Below are 8,620 nucleotides of genomic sequence, written 5' to 3'. Positions count from 1 at the left end.
TCTAATAATAATCATTGATTTTTTACTCTGAGGTCGTTGTGTTCAGGTCATCTGAGGTTTGGCCAGTTGTGTATGTCAAGTAACCCAACAGTTTCCCTCTTGTAAATAAAACCTCTGGGATGCTACGTTGGAGTCAAAAGCAAACACTGATCCAGAAATAGCTTTCCTCCAATGTCAAGATGACAAAGAGAAACTTTCCAGAGAAACATCTCAGCACAGAATACATGCAAAGACACACACAATACACACTCGACAGGAGAGAAAGAGAGAGAGAGCTCATCTGGCCTCTTTGTTATATAAATCAATTAAATCAATATGACAAATGTACTGTAAAGGAGAAAAAATTTAATGTCCTTTCATCCCTACCAGCATTCATCCCTCAACCATTGGCCTTATCACCACTCCCAGTCGCAGGCGAATACCTGATTAATGGTTGCCATGTGTCAGCTGCATAAATCGTCATGGCATGTTTGGTTGCTTACAAATGGACAGGATGTGAATTAGATGGCAGCGCACAAAAAGGAGGGCTCTGGGTTTCCACTTCTGAATCTCAAGAAGCTCCGAAGCAACATCTGCGATGAGTCATCTGCCGTTTTGCTTCACAGAATTTCTACAGAAAATGTGAGATGGTTGATTCATCATAAATAAATCAACTGATTTTCTTTTATCAGTTATAAACATTGAAAAATCTGAAAAGATGTTTTACAATACGTTTATTTGGTGTGGCTGAACCAAGCACTTCCCAACAAGGCTAAGAGGCTACAGAGGCATGCTAACATGCTCACAATAAAAGTGCCAACATGCAGTTCAGCAGGTAAAATATTTATCATATTAACAATCTTAATTTAGTGTTAGCATGCTTGCATTTAGTAATTAGCAAACAGATATCTGCATAGATATACAGAATCTTTAGGCAACGGGACAAGATTTTGGTACGCAAAGTGTTTCTTCCACTTGGAGTCCGTTTGTAGCCTGAGTAGTATTGCCGAATCAGATTTGAGCGGCAGGTGAAGAGTGCTTGTGGAAAATGCACTGGCCAAAATGCAACGTCAGAGCCCATCAGCCATCATCTGATGACAATTTACTTATTTGTTAGTTCTTTTAAATGTATCTGCACTCATATGCAGATATCAGTTTATGTAGATTAGCCAGAATGACCAGCATACGGAAGAGGAAGTCTTAAAGAAAGTGATGAATTGCTTATCAGCCGTTTCTGACTGCCAAGCAATGCAATTCCCTGGAATGCCGTCAGTCATCCCAAACACCGCTCTCACCCAATAACTCAGGCTCAAGTCCTGTCCATCATCTTTTTTCTGGCTATAGGGACATTTCAGTAGGAAAGAGACTGGACTTGGACGTATTTCCTAACATAGAGAAATGGGGGCGTGGCAGAATGCTTTTTGCAAATAGCGAGTACACGCCTGTCAATTAGAATGATTCAATCAAGCATTTATTTGTGGCATGGAACTATACAAGGTACAACTCCAGTCAAATGTGATCCCATCAGTTCCTCTAACTTGTGCTCTGTAATTAAGTCCTTTGTTACGTCTTCTTATGTTGTTGGCTGCTGTTTATAACTGTCCATGTTTCTGGAGGGTTCTGGTAATCTATGGCTTCTGGCTGTGGAATGATTCAACTGTCCACACATCCCGACCTCATCAAGACTTCCGCATGGTCACTCCTCCCAAGCACGGACGAGGTGCACTGTAGCCACCTCTGAATGGATGCAGTGATCCAGAGTAGGCCCAGGACAACACTTCTCATTTCCACTGTCACACCAGTGACAGTGGCTTTTCACATCAGCTGAGTCAAGGGACTATATTCAACTTATTTTTCATTGTAACATGCATTATGACAACTTAATAAGGTTTATGTATGTTTACAAATGAAGTGGAGGAGCCTACAAGTGTTTTGTTTAGTTTGTCTTAGAGGCTCCCCGGACTGCGGACTCCGCAGCTCCGCTCTGCTGTCTGCTGCTGCTGCGAGAGAAGTGTCTTTCTGCTTGTTCTTCTTGTGTAACCTTGTGTGTATTGGTGGTTAAAACGACATTACCGCCACCTAGTGGATTGGAAGCGCATTACACCTATAATGGGCTTTTATTGGGAAAAATAGCTCAAATGCGACCCCCAGTGGTAAAATTAGGTATATAATTCGATATATCGGTTCGGTTAGATATTTGGCTTTAAATCAAACCGGTTGGAAAATTTTCAAACCGGCACAAGCCTACTACATTACATTTGAAATCTCAACTTGGCTAACAAGCAGCTAGCTAGCAGGAATCCGCAAGAGGAGAGTTTACAGACAATGAGTTGATGTCCTCATCCCAGTGAGTGACTCGCAACCATACTTTTTGACGTTCTCCATCCAAAGCCAACCAAAAAAAAAAGCAGCACCAACACTTGCAAAATAGACATAAGAACCTAAATTTAGCACAAATCGTAAGCGCCACGCAGTAAGAAAAAATTTGGCCAGTGCACATGTTATGAATCTGAGAGTAATTTTGCATGCACACTTATTTGGTGTGCAATGTGAGAACATTTCTACACACATTTCAGTGAATGATGCCCAATGTTTGGGAATCACGAATGTTTGCACAAAACTTCATGGTGATCCATCTAATAGTTGTTGAGATATTGGATGGACTGCATGATGAAACAGACTGTTCCAGCCCTCTTTAGGTTAGAATTAGTGAACATAATGTACTGTTGCTTTATGTATTAGTTAAAGCACCTTTGGGTTCAAAGTTGTGCAACCTTGCTGCTGCGGGTGACTGACTGCGTAACAGCCACATGGCCACTCAGTGTGCCCATTATTACTTCAGGCTGATCATCAGTGTCTGGTTGGTTACTTTTACATCACATCTGTACATGTGCATTCATTCTGTGATGTAATACTTCCTCCCGATGACATGGGAAACCATTCGATTATCACATAGCTTCTGTCAGAGCAGCGAGGGCAGGTTCTGCACATGAGGGGGGATGTCAGGTCACGCAGATGGCCTTTTTTTTTTTTTTTTTTTAAATATGCTTATGTTTAACCCTGAACAGGCTTTCATCTCACCAGTGAGGCTCCAGTCTTATATTATGTATTCATGATTTTCACAAAAAATGAAATGATACTCTTGACACCACAATTGTCTTTTATCTTGCGTTCTAGTTTGAAGACTGACATACAGTCAGAAATCTCATGAATACATAAAATGCTGCTTAGTGGCCGGTTTACAATACTGTAGCATCTATATGTAAAAGACAGAGCACATCCTTATTAATATTGTCGCTTAAAAAATTTAATTATTATTTTATTTTATTTATTTTAATTGTGTATAAATAATAGTAATGTGTTTAAGACAATTTCACAAAACCATGGATCTTAAAACAGACAAAAAAGAAACACTGTTGGTTGTCCTTAAGAATGTCCTTAAGAATAGTTCAGCATGCTCTGTCTGAGGGCACATTGGGGCACAAATCTGCACTACAACAACACTTCTCAGAATCTAGGTCTTGCGTGTAAAACACACCACAAATATCTCCTGCTTAAGACAACTGTGATGGCACAAAGAGAAATAATTTACAAAGTCTCCATCCATCCAACCTTAATGCCAGATTACATCAGGATTGCATAAGACATCTGTCATGCATGGAGCTGAGTCAACTGCACAATATGAGTTGTGAATGCCACAGATGGGAAAATTAATCTGTTGACCTAAGACAAGGGGAGACTTTAAGACGTGTTGACATGCTGCAACAGAAATAAAAAGAACTGGGAGTTAATGTAGGTGGGAAGTTGTTGGAAAGATAGTGGGTAGGTTGTATCTGAAATGTTGATTGTAAAACCAGTATCTTCATTCTCATACAGCTTTTTTTGCACTTTACTATCATTTTCATTCTAAGACCATTGTCATTAAAATAGCATGTATGGCTTATTTTTGCATTTATGTATTTACATTTGTATGTATTTTTTAAAACTTATTGTATGTGTAACCTTCTCTACGTGCCTCTGCACATTGTCCGCTCAGGGACAAATAACTGTTTTGAACTGAATTGAATTTTGTGAATACTGAGCTTGACAAGGGAACTGTACAATGAACAATAGCCCACTGTTCCTCCCATGTGTGACACTGAACTCTGCCGGTCGTGTATAAAGGACACAGCGTATGTGGAAATAATGGATCACCTGTACTCCCAGTGTAGTCGTCCCATCTGCAGCAGTGCTGGTCAGTCGCTCAGCCAGGAGTCTAATCTCTCTTAGAGTAGGGGGAAAAAAGAAAGTTTAGTGTTACACAAACTAAAGAAAATTCCAATCAAGTAATGGTAAAATAGTACAAGTGGTAGTCTGAGTACTTTTCATGACATTAGAAGTAGTAGGTGTGGTAGTAAAAGCACTAGCAGAGGAACTAGCAGCAGTAGCAGTACCATAATAGAATTACATCAGATCCCTTTCATATTTTATTCGGAAAAAAAGAAAAAAAAGCTTATGTCGTCTAACAGACGGTTCCGGATTCCACAGCTTAGACTTAACAGGCTGCAGAGGTCATTCACTTCTCAATCCATTAAATTACAAATACATGTTTTGTACATCTTAATGTGCTACGTTAGCCAGCCTGAGTTCCATACACTGTTGTTTGTTTCCCTATGGTGCGACAGGTGTACGCCTGACTCTGCGCTGTATGCGGCAGCCACGACAGTTCTGCAATCTGTTAACATGTTTGTCCGGATGATTCACAGAAGGCAAAAGAAGGGGAGAATCATCATAATATCATTAATATGGTTATGAAAACTACAACAAAAAATCAATTCATAAGGGATTTGCTTTAATCTGGCTGGGTTTAACGATGGCAGGATTATTTACTGTTACGTAGGAGGCATTAGGTGTCACATGTCCATGGAGTCTAGGATAGGGCTCTACACCAGAGGGAAACCTCTTACATCCTTTTGCCCTCCAACTGACCAGATTACAGTTTACTTTAGTGATGACTAAGTGATACTGAATGACCAGGATTTGAGTCCATCTAGGCACCGTGAAAAAAATGCATTACCACAATGTGTTCCTGCAAACACACAGCAGCCATTCTCAGATTATGCACATAGTAAAAGCAGGTACAAAATACTCACACTTTGAATTCATGTTTCCTAAAGTAGCATCATTGCTAAGATCATGACACTATCTGCATGGAAATAAGATGAGCAGTTCAGCGTACTCCTGTGGAACAAAATGTCCAAAATAAGTGCTGCTAAATAAACGCTGCTGTTACATTTCTCAAATACAATTTTTTAAGACACGAGTCATATCAGCAAAAAGGGGAAAATCTGTTCGGGTGACAAGAACATACACACAGTCTATCTTACTTTATAGATCATCAGAATGAATGTGACCTTTCATCGGTATGCGGTGTTAAAATTGGATGCCCTCACATGTGAGATTTGTCAAACCAGATTCAGGTCAGTCATGCTCAAAAACAAAGCCGACGTCAGTCCCTCAGATCAAATATAATCCGACAATATTGCTCTGTAGCTGTTTATTGTTGTAAGCAGTTCTCCGAAAGAAAATATTCATCCACAATGGACCCTATCAACTGGCTGCTCTTTTCCTTTGGAAACTGATGATATAACACAATGTCATGATCTGTGGTGCACTTATGTAATCATATATCATTTCATTTCATTACATTAGAGTTCAATAATCTAGTCACATGCCCGTAAAATGTAAACATCAGATATAGCATCAGGCAGAAGTGGCATTTTGAGTAAGTGAGATTGTGAGGATGCATGTGACACCAGTGGTGGAAAGTAACTAGATACATTTACTCAAGTATTGAAGTACTTAGAGACTTAGCATCTCCTTTTTGTATTACCTTTGACTTCCACATTTCAGAGGGGATGAGGGTGTATCATTCATTTTGTAAATTTACCCGACAGCTACAGTAGCTATGCATATTAAAATGTAAGTAAAATTTTAAATGCTGGACCACTACTTGTAATAGAATATTTTCCATTTATTGCTCTTTAATTACGTAAATGATCTGAACCAGACTGTGTGGGAAAAGTCTGTTGCTTGCACAGTTGTCCATAGCGTGATATCATTTGAGCTTAGAGGGGAATTATTCCACTACGTGACCCATGTAATTAAATGTATGCTCATGGCTCTTGGTACAGCTGAAATGATTAGTTGATTGACAGATTGACAGATGATATTATTGTGTAACAGTTTTGAAATTAATTAATTATTTAATGCAATATAGCCTTCCTTCCTGAAGGGTAATATGACCAAGTTTTTAAGAGGTGTTGACTGAACTGTATGATCATTTTGGAAGGTGTAGAGTTTGGTGCAGTTGATTTGTATTACATTATGCTGAGCTGTTATCCAGCCTGTCCTTACTGATGTACAGTAAATGGTGCGGAGAGAATAAGAGAAACACCTGTCAGTAAAATGCAACAGAGCTCAAACTACATCCTCTGCACAGCTGAATCAACACCTCTGTAAAACAGTTGGAACACAAACGGAGCATTATAACCTCCAGACATTAAGGGTTATTGTTGAACTGCAGTGGTGGAGAGTGACAAAGTAGATTTATTCAAGTAGCCTACTATGTACAATTCTGAGTTACTACAATTAGCTCTACTATTAGGGTACTGCCAGCTGCAACTTTAAAATAAATCTTATATGTGATTGCATCAGTAACAATTAAATAGTATAATAGATATTAATGTAACGACACAAAGCCTATTTTGGTGGCATAGAAAGCATTTTTACTTTCAGTAGATATTCTTGATTTCTACTTTCATTTAAGTAAGTCTAACAGAGTATATTTAAATTGTGGTATCGCATACTACTAATGATAACACTTGCACCACTGCAGGACTGTCAGATGTAATTCATTAAAGCAGTGATAAAATTAGGCTCTTGCTACTGCTAACGTTCCGTAGCTAGTTAGCTAACTGCTACACCTGCTAATGTTACGGCTAACGTTACGTAACTAGTTAGCTAACTGCTAACCCTGCTACTGCTAACGTTCCGTAGCTAGTTAGCTAACTGCTAACCCTGCTACTGCTAACGTTACGTAGCTAGTTCGCTAACTGCTAACCCTGCTACTGTGTTAGCTTCTTCTGCCTCTGCTGTTTAGCGTTAGCATTGTCATTAGCAAGCTCACCTGTCAACATGTGACTCCAGGAGAAATACCGGTAAATGTGAGCTCCATAGCCGGCCTTCCATGTCGAGTTTTTGTATTTGTCCTTCTAGCACTTAGCTAGCTAACCGTTTTACGAGCAATGGACACGTTAGCTGGTATCAGCTAATGACCACACACCTGAAGTTCAAACAAGTCCTGCTGCTGCCTTCCACGTGGTCTTCTGGCGATTTTTCATAAAGTTGTTTTGAGCTTGAACATCATTAGTTCACCTGTTGGCTGTGTTCACCTGTAGTGGACCATTTCATTTCATGAGGCTGCAGACCTCCTGCTACTGATGACTATTTTCTTGCTCTCTGTTTATAATCTTGTGTTTAATTTTCAGCTTTTTCTGTCACTGTATAAAGTATCTTTCACCATCTTGTTGTGATTAATGGTTGTAGCAGAGGTCAGCTGTGGCTGGGTGGAATGACTTTTGTATAATAATTATTTCATGCTGTTGGTTTAGATCGTGGTGAAATATTAAAGTTCCTTCCCTTGTTTTAGAGTTGAGAGATTGCTCCAAAGCATATTGTGATTTCCATACTTTACATGTAAGTTATTGATCTGTCTGTCCTTGAATGAGTGGCAGATTAATCAGTAGGCCTAATGAAAATAATCATTAGCAGCCCTACTTGACTTCCAAATATCTAAATTGCACCAACCAAAGAACAATAAAGACAAGCAAGATTACAATATATTAGGGGAGAGATATTATGATTATTAGGGTACAGAATTCTAACAGTATTATTGAATCCATATTAAGAATTCAAGAGACTTTGAAGCCCTAAAAAACGGATTTTCACAATGAGCTGCTTAATGTACGTTGCGGTGTCCAGAGCTCATCATAGCTTCATCTGATCTGATCTGATTTTGTTGATTATTCAGTTTGCCTTTAAAACATCAGAAAATTTCAAAATTCAAGCATTTTAAGAAACCGGAGTTATCCTATTATTTTCCTTTTCTGCTTGAAAAAAAAATTAAATTTTAAAAATATTGTAGATAGGGGGAAAAAATTGACTTGAGCAGAATACCTGCAGAATAATTTTCTGCTGATCAACTAATCGACCAGTTGTTTAACCATCTATTTTCTGCCTACGTTAGTTCAATCAAGAGACCCGTTTTTATAGTAACAAGAATATTTATTGACATGTGCACATATGAATGAAAAACGTGAAAAGTCTTTGGCAATTAGACCCCATAGAGACTGTATGATTTAAGGAGGGTGATGAATCCATAGTGGAATAGGGAACCCAACGGGGTCTAGACGTTGGTCATGGTAGAGGTGAAGATGAGATTGGTGAAGATGAGAAGTGCTGATGATCTGGATGAGTGGAGGAATGAGCCTTTGTTGAGCTTGACTTGGACTCTGGATACGATAGCTGGAGGTGATTGAGTTGGAGGAAAGACAGTTCTGCCTAAAATGACAGCTGACAGTAGCATCCTGATTGGCTGAAG

General features: G+C 39.1%; 1 long non-coding RNA gene across 1 annotated transcript; it reads right to left on the bottom strand.

The window, feature by feature from the left end:
* Positions 1 to 335: 335 nt before the first annotated feature.
* LOC117270175 (uncharacterized) lies at positions 336 to 7,527 on the bottom strand. The gene is made up of 3 exons (XR_004502773.2): positions 7,148 to 7,527; positions 4,174 to 4,243; positions 336 to 610 (listed from the first exon to the last, which is right to left on the bottom strand). It is a non-coding gene; the product is annotated as an uncharacterized LOC117270175 (long non-coding RNA).
* Between the last annotated feature and the right edge of the window lie 1,093 nt (positions 7,528 to 8,620).

Source organism: Epinephelus lanceolatus, chromosome 19, assembly GCF_041903045.1.
Source record: "Epinephelus lanceolatus isolate andai-2023 chromosome 19, ASM4190304v1, whole genome shotgun sequence".
Lineage (NCBI taxonomy): Eukaryota > Metazoa > Chordata > Actinopteri > Perciformes > Serranidae > Epinephelus > Epinephelus lanceolatus.
Note: the sequence above shows the minus strand (reverse complement) of the source record. Positions and strands in the feature narration are given on the sequence as shown.